The following is a 12,652-nucleotide window of genomic DNA, read 5'->3' as shown; positions in this document are numbered from 1 at the left end:
ACAAGGGGGATGGAGGGAGGGTAACCTGGACTGCAACAGTGAATACACTCGAACATCTACATTTATGGTAGGTACACAACTGTATTATGTTCATCGTGTTTCACTGTTGCAGTCATTACTCTTGGGTAGAATCCCAAAGCTGAGGTAGGGTGGCTGGGCTAAATAGGATTAGGAGAGGCTATGAGGCCCTGCAGAACTGCAGTGGCAAAGCCTGCTCTGGACTTAGAGTAAAGAGGTAAGTGGTAGTGCTTTGTGAAGGTGTGCACTGAGCTCCAAGTTGCAGCCTCTAAATATCTTTGGTTGGTACTCCTCTGAGGAAGGCTGCTGAAGTTGCTGCTGCTCTGGTGGAATGAGGCCTAATGCCCCTAGGCACTGATCTGCCATGTTGGAAATAGCAGAAACATACTGAATTCCATTCACGTTTAATCCGTCACTTCGACCAGCAAGGGCTTCAGCTTTTGGAGTTGCTGATAGAGGAATATACTAACCAAATGACAATATTAAAAGAAAAATTAAACACCATGGACACTCTGATAAAAACTGATCCCTGCTTTTCCCGTTACGAATACGACTATACTAGAATTTTCTCGAGTATTAGTGTTTTAATTAATAAAATTGGCGATACGAAAAGGAGGAAAATACAGAGGGATGTTTCAGCCTATGAGAAAGGAGCTGCCTATCCTGATCCGCCTGTAAACAAAAGTACGCATGTTAGTCCTCCTTTCATTGGGCGTACACACACTAATCTTTCGGCCACAGATACACAAAGGGTAAGAGAAAGTGATTTAGATAACTTTCTCAATACGGACAATAGTCATTTTTCGGACATTGAGGTATCACCTCAAGCCCCGAGACGTAGTGACCGGATTAGCGACAAGAAGAAAGCTGGTAACCAACAGAACCAGGGTAACGGTAACCAACTTCAGGATTTTCAACGCAACCAGCATGGCCCTCGGAAAAAAACGGGTTGGACTCGCAAAGGCCACAACAGGTTTGCGTCCAACAAGAGGAAAGGCCGATAGACGTGACGGATGGGAACAATCAATGTTGCGTCAATATTTTGAAAAGTAAGAGCAATGACTTTAAAGTATATAATTACACGGACTTTGATATTTGCTCAGACTTTATTGAACTCTTATCTAAAGGTTTTTCTTATGCTGTGCCACCCAACTTTGACATCGCTAGAGTATTATGTGATGTTAAAATGTTTGTACGGAAATTAAATTTAAAAATACTTTTTGGGGATAACAACAGGTCACAACTTAGAACAGAAAATGTATCAAGTGTGTTTAATCCCCCTTTAGATAACAACCTGATGATTTTTGAAAAAATTTCCGAGGTCCATCTGAGAAGTTTACACAAGGAAATTTGTAAAAATAAGATATGGGCTTGTAAAGAAAAAGAACTAATTACACACATTAGAATTCATGAAATACGTGTAATGAAGCCTGACAAAGGTGGGGGTGCTATTTTAATGTATGAGAAAGATTACTTAGAGAAAATGCACCTGTTACTTTCTGGGGAAGAATATAAATTAGTATCATTAAACGAGTTCAATCAAGCTTATAAAAGAATTAAAGATTATTTAAGCGAACTGTTTATTGAAGGAAGTATCACACTAGACTTATACCACTATTTTTCCATGTCAGCACCTATTACACCTGTACTATTCGGCATACCGAAATTACATAAAAATATTCAAGAACCCCCTTTCAGGCCTATAATAGATGGACGGAATTCCATTACCTACCCCTGTGCCAAATGGGTGGACAATAAACTAAAAGAATTCCTCAAGACTGAAAGCCAGATATGTAAAGATTCTTGGCACGTCTTGAAGAGTCTTAATAAAATTCCTTTTCAAACTGAACTAATATTTGTGACAGCAGATGTCAAAAATTTATACACTGTTATTCCCCATGCAACAGGAGTAGAGTGGGCACGTGAATTCTTAATACAAAAAAAGTGCCCAGGGGGACAAGTTGATCTTATTATTTCCATTTTGGAAATTATTCTGGCAAATAATTATTTTATGTTTAGAAAAGACATATATTTACAAACAACAGGAGTAGCGATGGGCTCTCCAGCTGGCGGTAGTTTTGCAAACACCGTAATGGCCTTCTGGGAACGGACATTCCTTTTTCCCCACAACTTATTTCAAGAAATTATAGTCTGGTACACACGCTATCAGGACGACATCCTAATGATAGCTAATTGTGCAAGGGACAAAGTTATTGAGTTGATTAGTGAGATGAATTCTTTTGCCTCTTTCCTCGAATTTACTTATGATATTGGAGAGGCATCTATTAATTTTCTTGACATCAATATCAGAAAAGACATGATAAAAAATGCTTTCGTTACCAAAATATACAGAAAGCCAACATATAGCAATTCCTTCTTACACTTTACAAGTTGCCACCCCTATTATCAAAAGAAAGGGGTGGTAAAGGGTCAACTTGTTCGAGCCTCTCGAATGTGCTCCACAGAAGAAGGGTTTGAGAAGGAATGCGGGGAACTTTGGGAAATGTTTGAAAATAGAGGCTATCCCAATAAACTATTAAACGCAGTTTTTGCGGAAATTAAAAACAAAAGGAAAATGGGAATACTTGGGCCTTTATTTAAAGGGGTACCCATTGTTACAGGGAATGTAATTCACGACAATACCATTGATAACGTTGTGCCAGAAAGCATGAACCAAAGTGACAACAATAATAATTATAATATTGTTTTTTTAACACAATTCAACTTGTATTCTCCACAAGTCCGAAGCATCTTACAAAGTAACTGGGAATTAATAATGCAAGATAGGAAACTACATTCCTTACTGGGTCCAAAATTGAGTGTAGTCTATAAAAGAGCTCCCTCTATGAAAAATTTACTCGAGTGTCCCATTAAGCCCTATAAAATGAATAAGGGTATGTTTAAATGTGGGCGATGTAAATATTGTAAGTTTATACAAACAGGGTCCAGCTTTATGATAAGGGGCACTAGATATCACATTAATGGCAAATACAACTGTGAGACCCAGGGAGTAGTGCACCTTGCAAAGTGTAAAGAATGTCCCGCTTACTATTTCGGTAAAACCGAAAGATTATTAAAAAATAGAATCTATGAGCATTTGTATGCTATATCTAGAAAAAATGCAACAAACGCATTAGCTAAGCATGTTACGGACAATGATTCTCATAGTTTTCTGTTTAATATAGTAGAAAAAGTAGATAAGAATCCTAGAGGGGGGCCATGGTATTTAAAACTACAAGAACGTGAACTTCTCTGGCAGCTAAAAACTAATGCTCATATTTATCCGGGCATTAATGATGCATGTTCCATTAAATGTTTGCTTAACATTAAAGCTTTAGAGAGATAGTAGAACTCTTAATGTGCAATATTTTATAAGTATATGTTAAGTAGTTGGTTTGTTTAATAGATGTATATGATTTATTGGTTTATATACCAAAATATATATGTACATTTATTCCTTTTTAAACACAGTTTTTTATGTATGCCTGTATCTTTAAGTCAAGGTTTTTATGGTTGCTGAATTGTTGACTTAATCAATTAGTTATTCAATTAACTGTGGGCTTGGTTTAAGCACTTGGTATTATAAAATGTAAAGTGTTTCATTTTTACTTTGTCTGAAGAAGTGCAAGCAGTGTCTTGCATGAAAGCGCTAACTGAGTAAAAGATTTTGTATCCGTTTGGCTGGCGTGATTTGTAGCCTCCGTTTACTTTCTTTTTTGGAGTTTTAAGAATTTTATTTTGTTTAGGCTGAAAAATATGCCAATAAAAAATGCATGCACAAAAATAATATTTCCTTCATCTACAAGCAAATACACCAAAAAGGTTGTATAGGATAGAGAAGTGTAGATAAGTCCCAGCGAAGACAAGGGGGATGGAGGGAGGGTAACCTGGACTGCAACAGTGAATACACTCGAACATCTACATTTATGGTAGGTACACAACTGTACTATGTTCATCGTGTTTCACTGTTGCAGTCATTACTCTTGGGTAGAATCCCAAAGCTGAGGTAGGGTGGCTGGGCTAAATAGGATTAGGAGAGGCTATGAGGCCCTGCAGAACTGCAGTGGCAAAGCCTGCTCTGGACTTAGAGTAAAGAGGTAAGTGGTAGTGCTTTGTGAAGGTGTGCACTGAGCTCCAAGTTGCAGCCTCTAAGATATCTTTGGTTGGTACTCCTCTGAGGAAGGCTGCTGAAGTTGCTGCTGCTCTGGTGGAATGAGGCCTAATGCCCCTAGGCACTGATCTGCCATGTTGGAAATAGCAGAAACGGGTGCAATGGCCTATCCATTTAGAAATGGTCTGTTTTGAGATAGCCTTTCCTTGTGATCCTGCAGCATAAGACACTAAAAGTTGCTCAGTCTTTCTGAAAGCTTTAGTTCTGTCCAAGTAGAAGCGTAGCTGCCGGTGTATGTCCAAAGAATGGAGCACCCTTGTTCTGTGGGTTTGGATAAAAGGTAGGCAAGTGAATGGTTTGGTTGAGGGCCACACTGGACACCACTTTAGGCAAAAATGTAGGGTTTGTCCTCAGAGAAACCCTGTCTGGATGAAAGGTTCCACAGCCATGAGTGCCTGTAACTCCAAGACTCGCCTTGCAGAGGTTATAGCTAGGAGCAGAGCTGGTTTCCAGGATAAGAATTTTATATCTGCTGTTGATGCTGGCTCGAAAGGAGGCAGTGTGAGTTTTTCCAAAACATAACTGAGGTCCCAGGCCGGAATTGGTGCTCTCCTTGGGGGCCTAAAGTTTTTGGCCCCTCTGAGGTACTGCCTTATTAAAGGATGTGAAGAAATAGGTGGTTCCGTATTGTAATGCGCTGAAATGGCAGAGGCGTGAATCTTAATTGATGAGAAAGAAAGGCCTTTGTTCAGCATCTCAGTTAGGTATTGTAAAATCTGAGGGATATTTGATACACACATGTCAATGCCTTGTTCCTGGTTCCAAGCATAGAATCTCTTCCATTTTTCTGCATAAGATTTTCTGGTACTGGGCCTCCTGGCCTCCAAGATGACATCCATAACCGCTTTTGAAAGAGGAGTGTTCAGAACGGCTACATTATCCGCCATGCTGCCAGATTTAAGGTCCTGAGTTGGCTGTGCAGGATCTGATTATGTTGGGTCAGCAAGTGAGAAGTTTGAGGTAAAATCCATGCTGGACCTTGAGACAAGCTCTTTAGGATTGGGTACCAGTGCTGGCATGGCCAGTCTGGTGCAATCAGTATAATTTTTGGCTTCTTTTGTCTGACCTTTAGGAGTATCCTGGGAAGGAGAGGCAGTGGGGGAAAAGCATATACTGTTAGATTTTTCCAGCTGAATGATAGGGCGTCCACTTTCCATGCTTGCTTGTGATAAATCCTTGTGCAAAATCTCTGCAATTGGCAGTTGTGAGGAGAGGCAAATAGATCTATGTCTGGGCATCCCCATTTCCTTATTATCATGCTGAAGACTTGTGGATCCAGTTTCCATTTATGGGGATCCATGAGGTTTCTGCTTAGTTCGTCTGCCAGAGTATTTGTTTTTCCTGGCAGGAATTGTGCTTGCAGGTGAACTAGAAGAGCCAATGCTGTGTCCCATAAGGTCATTGCTTGTCTGCAGAGGGGGTAGGAATGTGTACCTCCCTGCTTGTTTATGTACCACATGACCGTAGTGTTGTCTGTCTTTATCAGTAACTGTCCTGGATGAAGCAGGTCCTTGAAAGCTGTCATGGCATTTTGAACAGCTAGCATCTCTTTTTGATTAATGTGAAGATGCATCTTGTTTGCAGGCCATGTGCCCTGAATACATTTTCCTGCCATATGGGCCCCCCAGGCATAATCTGATGCATCCGTTGCCAGTGTCTGTCTGGCTGTGGGTAAACTGAATGGCAGACCCTTGTTGTGGTGACAGGCTTCTGCCCACCATCGAAACTCCTGTTGTAGGCAGGGAATGAGTGCAATTACTGTCTCCAGGCTGTGGCAATGCTGAGTCCAAACACTTTTTAGATACCACTGTAGTTTCCTCATGTGCAGTCTGGCATATGGAATTAGTAGAATGCAGGATGCCATGAAACCCAAAGCCTGCAGGAATTTCCTTGCAGATAAGTGGGTTTTTGTTGCCAACTTCTTGAAATAAGTAATCATTTGCTTTTGCTTGTCTGGCGTGAGATAAGCCATCTGGGCAGTTGTATTTAAGCTTGCACCCAAGAATATTATCTCTTGAGAGGGCACTAATTTTGATTTATTTTCATTTACTGTGTACCCTAGGCCACTTAGTAATCTTTTTACAAATGCCAGATGCTTTAGAAGAGTGTCTTTGTTCTCTGCTTGAATTAGGCAGTCGTCCACGTAGGGATATAATTGAATTCCTTTTTGTCTGCAAAATGCAATTACTGGTGCCAGGCATTTTGTGAAGACCCTGGGCGCAGTAGATAAGCCAAAGGGCAGTGCAGAGAATTGGTAATGCATTGAGCCAGCTATGAATCTGAGGTATCTTTTGCAAGATTGTCTGATTGGGACATACAGGTATGCCTCTTTTAGGTCCAAAGTTACGAGCCAAGCCTTTTTGCCCAGCATGGGCAGTAGCTGCTGTAGAGTCAACATCTTGAATTTTGGAACTTCCAGAAACATATTTAGTATAGACAGGTCCAGTATTGGTCTCCAGGTTTTGTCCTTTCTGGGTACTAGGAATAGTCTAGAGTAAAGTCCTTGACCCTGCTCTTGTTGTGGTACTTGCTGAATGGCCCTCATGTCCATGAGGGCTGTAATTTGTTTTTGTACCTCTGCCCGTTGATTGTGTGGCAGGTTTGGCATACGCTTTGACCTTGGTAGAGTGTGAAAATGGAACCTGTAGCCTTGGGACACTATGTTCAGGACCCATTTGTCTTGGGTAACCATTTGCCAATTTGATGAAAAAAGTGCTAGTTTTCCCCCTAAGGGGGCTGCCAAAAGAAAACTGCTTGGATCTGGTAGAGGAAAGTCATTGGGACCGTTTCCTGTAAGGTTGTGATTTGTCTTCTCCGCTTTTGGAGGTAGGAGCAACCCATTGTTTAGGCCTGTATGAGCCTTGGGGCTGAGATCTGCCTCTGGGACACCTGTATCTGCCTCTTTGAGGTCTGGCTGACACTGGAAAGGACCAATTTTTAGAAGGCCAGTTTCTGCTAAACCTGGGTGGCTGTACCTGTAAGAAATCCTTGACTGTCTTCATGGATTTAGCTTTATCCTCCATTTTTTTCAACACCTCTTCTGCTTTAGTACCAAACAAAGTATCATGTTGTAATGGTGCATCTAATAATTTTGCTTTAACATGATCAGGCAGATTCTGTTCCTTTAACCAAGCATACCTTCTAATAACAGAACCTGTAACAGCGGCCCTGCAAGAGGCCTCCAGTGAATCATAACCACATTGCAAAGTATGCTTTCCCACTTGTTCAGCTGTATGCAATAAATCCTGCAATTCCTTGTTCTCTGAACATTCAATATTTGTCACCAATTTCTGTTTAAGCAGAGACATTAAATATTGCTGATATTTAAGCATAAGAAACTGACAATTTAAAGCCCTCACAGCCAGGGTAGCAGAAGTGTAGACTTTTTTCCCCCATCTGTCTAGAGCTCTAGAATCCCTATCAGAGGGGACAGGGTTTTTTGCAGTGGAAGCTTTGACCCCTTTGGGACCCTGAGATATAGTTTCTGGGTCAGCAGCGGGGTTTTTGTATAGGAATTTATGAGAATCCGGGACCCTGTAGTATCTGTCTGGCTTAGCAGGTGCAGGGGATAAAGAGTCAGGGGACAGTCCGGACTCTGAAAAAACATCATCTACAATGTCTAGAACAGGAGGAATAGCAAGGGGTCTGTGCTGAGGAAGTAGCAGAATGTCCCTGAGCATTTTCTTAGATTCAGAGTAATCTTGGCTCTCCCAGTGGAAATGCTCCCTCATAGTATGCAGGTTTTCCCCAAAAGAATAATCCTCAGGAGGAGAGGCTGAAGGAATGGATTCTTCAGCATCAGAATCCTCATAGGGAAGCATGGAGTAATCCTGTTCAGAAGAGGAACCAGAGGAAATAGAAACCTGATAAGAAGAATCATACTCTGTGTCTCTTGCCTAGGCCTCTTATCAGGAGGGGGATGGGAGCCCCTGATCAAAGTAATTAGGTCTTCGGCCATTCTGAGCATCTGTTTTTTAGGCATGAAGGTTTGAGTAGGAGAATGCTGTACTTGTTTGTTTGTCTTTAGAGCTGCTTTAGTCTTTGTCTTTGAAGCCGAGGATGGCTTAATATATAGTTGTGTAGGTCTGAAGACACCCTCAGAAGCCGATGCCTGCTCAGCGGCTCCGGGCCCATCTGAGGGAATGATTTCTAAGTGTCCAATACCTTGAGTATCCAGAGGCCCAGTCGGCTCCACGTGGGAGTCGGTAGCGGCCTGTGGCTCGGAGGTAGCGGGTGCCAGGGGCTGCGAAAGCACCTCACTGAGAACCGGCGACTGGCCTAGAAGAGGCCTTGTCATCGGTTTTGGACCTCAGATGCCTATCCTTTTCCTTGTCCTTGCGTTTTTTGTAAACTCCGGTTGTCAGCTGGTTCGACGGCATAATATAACTGAATCTACGGCCAAAGTAATGAAAAGCAAAATCAAACCAAAGCTTGATAGTGCGTTGGTTAAATCTAGCACAAAACCGACAGCTAGCTACGTTGTGATCAGGGCCTAGTCAAGGAATACAGTAAGAGTGAAAATCCTTATGAGGTATTTGCTTCCCACAAGAAATACAATTGTTAACTTTTTCTGACATCGGTCTGGAGCAAGAAAAAAAGTTTCCCCAATGGGGTACTTAGCTTTAATGAAGACTTTGGTTCTGAAATTCGGATTCGAAAATCTCAGGAGTCGGCCAACCGGCACTTGCGAACTGCTTTTGCTTCGGGCACCGCGCGGCAAGAAAGACTGAAGAAAATTATGTCGGCTGCATCTTTTATACCCCTGGCGCACTGAGGTCAGGGAAGAGGAGACAGCAACTGACGCCGGACCTAGACTTTGGAATTTTGGCCGACTGAGGGTAGCCTGCCAGCAGGATAACCCAAGAGTAATGACTGCAACAGTGAAACACGATGAACATCTGGCAAGATATGAAAATGTCATCTGCAGACTAACTGGCTTCAAACTAAATTTTTATTTTCAAATCACGTTACAGCACTTGACAAATCACAGCATTTCTAGTTAAAAAAAACAGATTCAGTAAACAATGTGCCATATTTGTAATAACTTCTCTGCAACTCAATATCTGGAGTGCATCTGCTAATAATGCTGCAGTCAAGATTCAAGATAAAGCGCTGCTGCTCTTAATATACTTGTTACAATTCTGCATGTCCCTTGCAAAATGTAATGCTGTCTCTTGATGCTTCTGACCAGGGTCCTGACTGAAAAGAGTCATTAAAACCACCCTTCCCACTCACTGGCAGTAAGTTATGAGTGATCACATATGGAGGTTTCCAAAGAATCTACCTAAAGCATTTTACTACTTTCTGTGCCCCTTTGTCCGGGGTACCGGGCTCTATACCAAAGTTGCATAACAAAATTTACATTTTTACATGACAGTTTTACTGACAGCAGTATGTAATTAGTAATGCTGTATCAAGTTACTGTATGTTCTAGAGAGCTCTGATAACCTGTAAAGCATGTTTCAACAATGCAGGTGTAGTTAAAAATTATGTGTTGCATGCTTATGCATAACATTTTATTCATTTTTAATGTTGCCATGACTCAGCTTGCAGTGTGTGCAAGCAATTTTCAGAGATACTGCTATGTACAAGGTGACACAGTGGTGCAGCAGTTAGTGTTCCTGTCTCAGAGTGCTTGGTTTGCAGATTCAGAATTTTTCTTTGCTATGTTTCACCTCATGCAGTCAAGTTCTTACGGTCTTAGCTTTGGAAAAGACCACTCATGGTACTTATGGGGTTCTGGCTCAAGAGTTACACCTGCCCTGGTTCAGTTATTTCTCACTAGGTTTCCCTCACTGACAGGTGACAAAACTCAAATGAAGACAATTAATTAGTTGTTATGACATTCTTATGAAGTCTTCCTACATGTTCTGGTAAGTAAATGCTGCAGAAAAGTGGCATTCAGTTTTGCCCTTCACATAATTTCAAATCAACGCGCACACAACACAATGAAATTGTGTAACTTTACATGAAGGAAAAAAACAGGTTTCTTACTGCTGGTACAGCCAGGCAGCACAGAAAACAAGGAACATGAACAAAAGCCTCTTGTTGCTGATTAGAATAAATCCAAAAAAAAAAACAGTTTATCAAACGGGCAACAGTGCAACCAATAATACTGCTAGGCCATCTCTGGGACAACAACTTCTTCCTTTTCCTCAACAAGCTTCTAGAGAATATGGTTTCCAGAACTCTCAGTCATTTGAGGTACACATCTCCCAAAAGCAGTGTAACCTTTACTTCTTCCAGACTCTTCCAGAGCACACACAATTAGTCTCTGACTACAACTTTTCATATATTGCCTTTGGCCACTGGTTATACAGGTGGCTCTCTCTCCCCTATACTTAGTTAGGTAACAGGTTAAAGGCTTAAAGGGCCAGCTACATACCATAATTCATCCAAATACCTAACCAGTTAAGAGTTTAAAGTCATTGGCTGTTTTCAGAAAGCTATATACTTAGTATTCCTAAATCCCTATATCAGTACTATCCCGGCAATGCCATCACACTAGGTTAGAAAATGCATGTTATCATGTAGGTTAAAAAAGATTATGATACATCTAATTTCTAAGGAACAGGCTGGATTTATGGCAACTAGACAAACTAGTGATAACACACTTACACTGCATAATATGATGTATGCTAAACAAAACAACTCTAATATTTATGCCCTTATAATAGATGCTCAGAAAGCATTTGATAGAGTGGATATAAACTTTTTGTTTGATGTGTTACCATATTTCAACATGCCCCAGGAATTTGTTCAGATACTACAAATATTATATAGTAATCCGTATACGACGCTATATATTAATAAAAGTTATTCTAAAAGAATACAGATTAAAAATAGTACACGTCAGGGTTGCCCCTTGTCCCCCTTATTGTTTAACCTTTATCTGGAACCTCTATTTTTATATATTAAGCAAAATTTGTATCATAATGCACCAATAATTTATAGAAATAAATTATTAATGTCGGCATTTGCTGATGATCTTATTATTTATTGTACAACCCCAATTTCTGACAGTGAAAAGATATTAAATGCTATAAACGAATTTTCAGAAGTCTCTAATTACAAAATTAATTTGGAGAAAACTAGTATTTTCCCGTTAAGAACCCCTAAACCTTTTTCATTAATGTCCCTGGTGGGGAAGCTAACATGTAAAGAAAATATCAAATATTTGGGTATTGGCTTCTCTACGGATAATAAGGATTTTTATAGTAATAATATTAAACTAGTATGGGAACAAATAGTAGCTGATTGTGGCAGATGGAGGAATTTAAGACTGCCGGTATTGGCAAAAGTATCAATTGTGAAAATGAATACATTACCACGAATATTGTATATCTTTAGGGCAGCTCAAGTATCAATCTCAAAGACAGTTTTTATACAAATTCATAAAGATCTAGCTAAATTTATTTGGGAGCCAAAGAAAACTAGAATATCGTATGAGAAATTAATGACCCCAAAGAGTAGAGGAGGACTTGAGTTACCGAATTTTGAAGTATACTATCTAATTGTGAATGCCAATATAATTTTAAGAATTGCTAATTACAATGTAACTAGTACAAAATGGATACCAACTTGGGTGGTTTTGAATTACAGGCATATTTTAGATCGGAATATAAATCCTAAAGCAATACCCTTTTTGGGTAAAAATATTTTGATAAAGTATGGGATCACGGATCACATAAAAACATATGTGTTATCTTTGCAAAACTTATTCCAATCAGTAGATTTGTTGCAATATATGATGTTTTTTCAACCTTTCCATAGGAATCCCAATTTTAAACTGAATAATCAGTTGATTGATCTTAGTAAATTCCCATTAATAGTTAATTTGACTCTGATTGATGTTTTTAAGAAATTTAATTTATCGGCTTCACAAATTAGACAGGAATTGAACCTACCTACGAGTTATATTGTTATAATGAGACAAATCAGAGAACTTGCTCTGAGTCATTTTGAAAACTTTAAACCTGTAGCCGGGATTGTGGATAAATGCACTGAATTCTGGCAGACTCTCCAACAGGAGGTCAAATTTATTACAAGAACAAATAAATTAATTAAAGACTTGAAATTCCAGGATAAAATTTTGTTGTCAGGTTATTGGGTAAACAAAATGACAGTAGCAGATAATCAGGTATTAAAAGCAATTGATTTAACAATAAAATCGGTCTCTTTTCAAAAGTTGATGTATACGCAGCTGATGATCTGGAATAATGCATATTATACACGTCTTAGTTTACATAAATTCAATCCTAGAAATTCTCCGTGTCCATATTGCACAAATCAAACAGCTGATCTTCTTCATATGTTCTGGAGCTGCAAGTGTATATATAAACTTTGGAACTCTCTTAGAACACAACTACAAAAGATGGGTTATCAAAGTTCAACGTTATCATGGGAATTTATGATTCTACATATTCCTCCAAGAGAGCTCTCTCGATCACAAACTATAATATG

At 39.8% G+C, this 12,652-nt stretch overlaps 1 protein-coding gene across 5 annotated transcripts in view; it reads right to left on the bottom strand.

Moving 5' to 3' along the window:
• The window catches only part of ARFGAP1 (ADP ribosylation factor GTPase activating protein 1), an 800,187-nt gene that overhangs the window by 255,440 nt on the left and 532,095 nt on the right, over nt 1-12,652 (bottom strand). The gene's annotated exons all lie outside the window — the stretch shown is intronic.

This window comes from Protopterus annectens, chromosome 12.part0 (genome assembly GCF_019279795.1).
Source record: "Protopterus annectens isolate FY-2018-M chromosome 12.part0, PAN1.0, whole genome shotgun sequence".
Taxonomy (NCBI): Eukaryota; Metazoa; Chordata; order Ceratodontiformes; family Protopteridae; genus Protopterus; species Protopterus annectens.
This window is presented reverse-complemented; position numbering and strand designations above follow the sequence as displayed.